The sequence below is a fragment of the Myotis yumanensis genome, unplaced genomic scaffold (assembly GCF_028538775.1).
Source record: "Myotis yumanensis isolate MYYU_CA2020_CCGP unplaced genomic scaffold, mMyoYum1.0.hap1 SCAF_11, whole genome shotgun sequence".
Classification (NCBI taxonomy): Eukaryota; Metazoa; Chordata; class Mammalia; order Chiroptera; family Vespertilionidae; genus Myotis; species Myotis yumanensis.
The window spans coordinates 59,709,232-59,716,712 of NW_027223762.1; positions in this window are offsets into that span (position 1 = coordinate 59,709,232).

The following is a 7,481-nucleotide window of genomic DNA, read 5'->3' on the forward strand; positions in this document are numbered from 1 at the left end:
AGAGAGAGTTAGAAACATCGATGAGAGAGAAACATCGATCAGCTGCCTCCTGCACATCTCCCACTGGGGATGTGCCCGCAACCCAGGTACATGCCCTTGACCGGAATCGAACCTGGGACCCTTCAGTCCGCAGGCCGATGCTCTATCCACTGAGCCAAACCGGTTTCGGCTCACACATCGATGTTTTTCTCTGTCTTTCCCTCTCTCTAAAAATATCCGAGGGTGAGGATTTAAAAAACAAAAAAGAGAGAGATTCTAAATTATATCCCATGATTCCTTTCTTCTCATTGCCCCACAGTCAGCTGAATTGAGCTCTTAACAGTTCTTGGGATATGTCTGTCTTCCCAACTTCACGCTTTTGTTTTTCTGTATCCCCCTGAAATCTTCACCTCTACTAAAACCTTAGCCAGCCTTTATAACACATCTGCAAAGCTTCGCTCTGGTTCCTAAATCCGAAGTGACTTCTCTGATCTCCCACAATGCCCCCTTGTGGCACTGGCTGCATCCTGCTTTTTAACTGTAGTTATTTGTATGTTTTATTTCTTCTATAAGACTGAAACTTCTCAAGGGTTCTAATTGCACCTTGTTTCTCCGAGTCCCTAAAAGTGCTCATGGAGTTTAGTGCACAGATAAATATTTGAGAGGTAACTAAATGAAGTGACAAGTCTTCAGGTACAGAAATGCAAGGCCCGGACTCTGGGCAATCCTGTGTCAGTTTGGGGCTAGGGCAGTGATGGCAAACCATTTGAGCTCGGTGTGTTAGCATTTTGAAAAACCCTAACTTAACTCTGGTGCTGTGTCACATATAGAAATTTTTTGATATCTGCAACCATAGTAAAACAAAGACTTATATTTTTGATATTTATTTTATACTAGGGGCCCAGTGCACGAATTTGTGCAGCTGGAAAGGAACTATGGGCCGTGAAGCTGCAGTGGGCACAGGGGTGGGTCTCGGCCCATCCTCGGACCTCCGCCCGGCCCCTCCCACCATGACTCTCGGTCCCCTCTCTGCCAGCAGCCCTGCTCCCACTGCTGCCAGTTCCACATGCTGACTGCGACAGCCCCACTCACACCCTCTGCTGGCACCCGGCACCAGTCCCGATCGCTTGGTGCCATCAGTGGGTGCAAGTGGCAGCTGCTGGCCCCAATCACCCCTCAGGGCTTCTCCACCGACCGGTGCCCAGTGCTGGCTGAGGCTGTGAGCGGGGCCAGCACCAGCAGCAGGTGTGAGAGGGGCCGGCACCAGTAGCAGGTGTGAGTGCCAGGAAGAATTGTGGCATGTGGGAGCAAAGAATTTTCAATAACCACCAGAGGCTTGCCCCGACGACAGTGACTGGTGCCCTGCCTTGGTCTGGCGTCTCCACTCACCTGCTCCACCATCCCACTGCAGCCAACACCCACCATGTTCCGCGCACACCCCCCTGGTGGTCAGCACATGTAATAGTGACCGGTTGTCCAGTTGTTCAGTTGTTCGGTTGTTCTGGTTGTTCCGCCATTCGGTCTATTTGCATATTAGCCGTTTATTATATAGGATATTTAAATGCCATTTAACAAAGAAAAATCAACCAAAAAAATGAGTTCGCGTGTCACCTCTGACACGCGTGTCATAGGTTCGCCATCACTGGGCTAGGGAGTAGTGAATTCTGAAGGTCATCTTTGCAGAGAGACAGCGCAACGGGGCACACTGGAACACAGCTAAATCTGAGCCCAACTCGGTAACTAATATTCCCTCTGTTGGGGTGCTCCCAGGTTCTTCAGCTTCTTGGGAATGATCCTGTTGGTTTATTTTTTTAATATATAATTTTTATACCATATGATTCTTTTTTTAAATTAAATCTTTATTGTTCACATTACATTTGTTCCTCCTTTTTTCCCCCCCATAACTCCCCTCCTCCCAGTTCCCGCCCCACCCTCCGCCCTCACTCCCCATCCACTGTCCTCATCGATAGGTGCATGATTTTTGTCCAGTCTCTTCCCGCATCTCCCACTCCCCTTTCCCCCCCAAGAATAGTCAGTCCATTCCCTTTCTATGTCCCTGATTCATTATAATCACCAGTTCATTCTGTACATCAGATTATTTATTCACTTGATTCTTAGACTCACTTGTTGATAGATGCATGTTTGTTGTTCATAATTTGTATCTTTACCTTTTTCTTCTTCCTCTTCTTAAAGGATACCTTTCAGCATTTTGTATAATACTGGTTTAGTGGTGATGAACTCCTTTAGCTTTTCCTTATCTGTGAAGCTACCTTCAATTCTGAATGATAGCTTTGCTGGATAAAGTAATCTTGGTTGTAGGTTCTTGGTATTCAGCACTTTGAATATTACTTGCCATTCCCTTCTGGCCTGCAAAGTTTCTGTTGAGAAATCAGCTGACAGTCGTATGGGTATTCCCTTGTAGGTAATTGAGTCTCTTTCTCTTGCTGCTTTTAAGATTCTCTCTTTGTCTTTTGCTCTTGGCATTTTAATGATGATGTGTCTTGGTGTGGTCCTCTTTGGATTCCTTTTGTTTGGGGTTCTCTGTGCATCCTGGACCTGTAAGACCATTTCTTTCACCAGGTGGGGGAAGTTTTCTGCCATTATTTCTTGAAATAGGTTTTCAATATCTTGCTGTCTCTCATCTTCTGGCACCCCTATAATTCTGATATTAGTGCGCTTGAAGCTGTCCCAGAGGCTCCTTACACTATCTTCGTATTTTTGGATTCTTTTTTCATTTTGCTTTTCCGGTTGGGTGTTTTTTGCTTCTTCGCTCCTCTTGATTCTTGCGCTCCTCTGGTCTGCTATTGGGTGTCTGTATAATATTCTTTATTTCAGTCAGTGTGTGCTTAATTTCTAGTTGGTTCTTTATCACAGCATCGAGGGTCTCATTAGATTTCATGAGGCTCTCATCAAGTTTATTGGCAGCTTCTAGCACATTATTGCAAGCCCTCAAAATTGTGTTTTTTAGCTCTATATCCTCCATTTCTGTCATGTTTTTTTGTCTCCGCATTTTTTATGCTTTCTTGGTGCACCCCCTTGTGGTCTTTGTGTGCGGTCTTGTTCTAGTTAAGCCTTGATTGTTGTAGTTAATACTAGAGGGATTTGACCACCAGGCCGACTGGCTGTGAGAATCAGCTGTGGGAAAACTTCTGTCCTCTGGGGAGGTGCTAATCTAGCCTTTGCCTGAGGCTATCCGGTAAATGGCTCTGCTGCAGGGCTTGGGCGGGGCGGGTCGCAGGGGATCAACAGGGCGGGTGGAGGGAGCAGTTATGGCTGCTCTCAGTCCCGTTCCCAGAGGCTCTGCTTCTCAGAACCCCAGCAACGACTGCAAACCTCGGAGAGAAAGCTGCCCTCACGTTCCAACTGATGGCAGACAATCCCACCTCTCCCGTTTGAGTCTGAGTCCCTAGAGACTCGCCCGGATCTGGAGCTCAGAGTCTGAGACTCCCTCCTGATTGAAAACGACAACCGTGCCCTCAGCCACCAGCCCGCTTTGCGCGCGCACCTCGGTACCTTTGTATTTTCCACACTGCGCCTCCTCTGAGCTTCGGTATGCTGTTCTCTTTCCTTCTAGTTGAAGAGTCTCTCCTCAGCCAGCCTTCCTGTGGTTCTGGGTGATGTCTGTTCCATATTTTAGTTGTATTTTTGAAGTGGTTGTTTGCGGCAGCAATCTCCAGTGTTTACCTATGCCACCATCTTGGTCTCTCTCTCCCCATTTGATTCTTTAAAAATTTTTTTATTTTTATGATTTCAAAGAGGAAGGGAGAGGGAGAGAGAAACATCAATGATGAGAGAGATCATTGATCGGCTGCCTCCTGCACACCCCAAACTGGGGACCAAGCCGGCAACCCAGGCATATGCCTGACCGGGAATCGAACCGTGACCTCTTGATTCATAAGTCAACACTCAACCACTGAGCCACACAGCCTCGGCTATCATGATTCTTCCATTTAAAATCTACAGTTCAATTATTTTTAATCTGCATTCATAATTGTGCACCAATCGCCGGAGTCTAATTTTAGAACATTTTCATCACCCCAACAAGAAAGCTTGTTCCCATTTGTAGTCACTCCCCATCTCTCCTCTCCACACACCACCCCTTTAACTGCTAATCTACTTTCTGTCTCTATAGATTTGCCTATTTTTGACATTTCATATAAATGAAATAATGAAACATATGGTCTTTTGTGACTGCCTTCTTTCACTTGTTAAATTAATCAATCAAGGAGGCCTAAACTGAGGTGGTTCTAATGGTTCAGCAGCCGATGTAAGCAAACCAAACCTAATCCTGAAATGCCTCAAGCACATTAAAAAATCGAAACCTAACAACAACCAATTAAAGAGCCAATCAAACAGCTTTTCCAAGTAAGATAAAAGTGTAAGTTACAGATAATTTCCTTGCTTTGCTTCCTCATCTTCTCCACAAAAGTCTTTCTCCTAGCTCCTGTAGGTGGAGCACTCCTAACCACTTATGGTTTGGTTCTGCCCAATTTGAATCTGCTTTTACTCAAATAAACTTATATAAAAATGCAATATGCCTCATTTTATCTTTTAACACAATGTATTTTTGAGATTTATCTATGTTGTAGCATGTATCAGTACTTCACTGGTTTTAGAGGCTGAATATCTATGTATATAAAACCCTAATATGCAAATAGACTGAACGGCTGAACAACGAACAACTGGTCACTATGACATGTGCTGACCACCAGGGGGTGTGTGGGGAACATGGCGGGCGTCGGCAGCAGGCAGCAGAGCGAGGAACATGGCGGGCATCAGCTGTGGCAGGATGGTGGAGCAGGTGAGTGGGGATGCCCAACCAAGGTGGGGCACTGGTCACTGTCATCGGGGCGAGCCTCTGGTGGTTACTGAAAATTCTTTCTTCCTGCGCACCACGGCCCCGCCAGGTGCTCACACCTTCAGCTGGCGCTGGCCCTACTTGCACCCACTGCCAGCGCCTGGCGCTGGTTCCGATCGCTCAGCGCTGCCAGCGGTGCAAGTGGCCCCAATTGCCCCCCAGGGCTTCTTCACCTCCCCCTGCTCCTGAGGAGCGATCGGGGCCGGCAGCTGCCTCACCCATCCACTGCTGGTGATGGCCCTTCTCCCACTTGCTGCTAGCGATGGAGCCGCCACTTGCACCCACACCACTGCCTGCGAAGGTGCTGGCCCCGATTGCCCCTGAGGGCTTCTCCACCACCCCCTGCTCCTGAGGGGTGACCAGGGCACAACTGAATGGCGGGTTGTTCTGCCAATCGCTCTACGCCGTCAGCAGGTGCAAGCAGGGCCGAGACGTCAGCACGTGGGAGCAGTGGTGGCGGTGGGAGCAGGGCTCCCGGTAGACAGGGGATCAGGGGCCATAGCAGGAGGGGCCAGGCAGGGGCGTGGAGGATGGGCCGAGACCTACCCCTATGCCCACTGCAGCCTCATGGCCCACAGTTCCTTTCAAGGTGCACGAATTTGTGCACTGGGACCCCTGGTTTCATTATATAAATCTAAAGTGCCACAATTTGTGATCCATTCATCAGTTCGTGGAAATTTGGGTAGTTTCCACTTTTTGGCTATTATGAATAGTGCTTCAGTCCGGCAGGTGTGGCTCAGTGATAAAGCATCAACCTATGTATCAGGAGGTCATGTTTCGATTCCCAGTCAGGGTATATGCCTGGGTTGAGGGCTTGATCCCCAGTGTGGGGGGTGCAGGAGGCAGTCGATCTATTATTCTCTGTCATCATTGATGTTTCTATCTCTCTCTCTCTCCCTCTCCCTTTCTTTCTGAAATTAATAAACATATATATTTTTAAAAATGAATAGTGCCCTAGCCAGTTTGGCTCAGTGGCTAGAGGACTGGGGACTCAAAGGTCCTGGGTTTGATTCTGGTCAAGGGCACATGCCTGGGTTGTGGGCTCAATCTCCAGTAGGCTGGGTGCAGGAGGCAGCCGATCAATGATTCTCTCATTATTGATATTTCTATCTTTCCCTCCCTTCCTCTCTGAAATCAATAAAAAAATGAATAGTGCTTCAATGGACATTAGTGTGCAAGTTTATGGCTACACATATATTCAATTCTATGGGTAGATACTTCGTGTTAGGGTTGCCGAAGGAGGAATGCACGAGGCCAAAGGGGGTATAGAATTATGAATTTACTAGGTCATCTGGAAACCTGGATGGGCTAAGCCTCAAAATGGCACCAGCCCCCAAAGACGGGAAGTCAGAGGTTTTTAAAGGACTCTAAGCAGGCTTTTTCTGGACGGAGAATTCTCTGGGCGGGTCGGGATTCTGGGAAACTCTGGAGGGAAGAGATAATGGTATTAGCAAGTGGAATGTCCAGTGTGAAGTGGCCTAAAGGTCCATTCCCAGGGGAGGGGGCATTGATTCAATTATTGGATCAGACCTAACACTTAGGAGCGGAATTGTTGGGTCAAATAACTCTATATTTAACTTTTTGAAGGAGCTACCAAATTATTTTCCAAGGTGGCTGTACCATTTATATTCCCATGAGCAATGTATAAGAGTTCCAGTTTTTCCATATCCCTGCCAACACTGTTATTGTCCACATTTATTGTAGCAATCTTAGTGGGTGTTAAGTAGAGTTCCATTGTGGTTTTGATTTGCATTTCCCCAATGACTAATGATGTTGAGCATCTTTTCATGTGCTTATTGACCATTTGTATATTTTCTTTGGAGGACTATTAAAATCCTTTGCCCATTTTAGAATTGGGTTATATGTCTTACTATTTTTTTAAAAATATATTTTATTGATTTTTTACAGAGAGGAAGGGAGAGAGATAGAGAGTTAGAAATATCGATGAGAGAGAAACATCGACCAGCTGCCTCCTGCACATCTCCCACTGGAGATGTGCCCGCAACCCAGGCACATGCCCTTGACCGGAATCAAACCTGGGACCCTTCAGTCCGCAGGCCGACGCTCTATCCACTGAGCCAAACCGGTTTCGGCTATATGTCTTACTATTAAGCTGTAAGAGTTCTTTATATATTCTGGGTACTAGTCTCTTATCAATCTTTTCACTTCCCTGATGGTGCTTTTTAAAACACAACTATTTTAAATTTTGATGAAGCCTAATTTATCTATTTGTTCTTTTATTTGTGCTTTTGGTTTCATATCTAAGGAACCATTGCCTAACCCAAGGTCGTGAAGATTAAACCCCTACATCTTCTCATAAGAATTCTATAATTTTAGCTCTTACATTAAGCTTATTATCCATTTTGAGTTAATTTTTGTGAATGGCATGTGGTAGGGGTGTAGATTTATCCTTTTGCATGTGAATATCCAGTTGTCCCAAAACCTTTTGGTAAATACAAAACAAAAACCTCTTCTTGCCCTGGCCAGTGTTTCTCAGTGGTTAGAGCACTGGCCCTTGCACCAAAGGGTTGAGGGTTCTGTTCTCAGTCGGGGCATGTACCTGAGTTTCGGGTTCATTCCCCACCCTGAAAGATGGATGAGGGAGGCAACCAATCGATGTGTCTCTCTCACAACAATGTTTCTC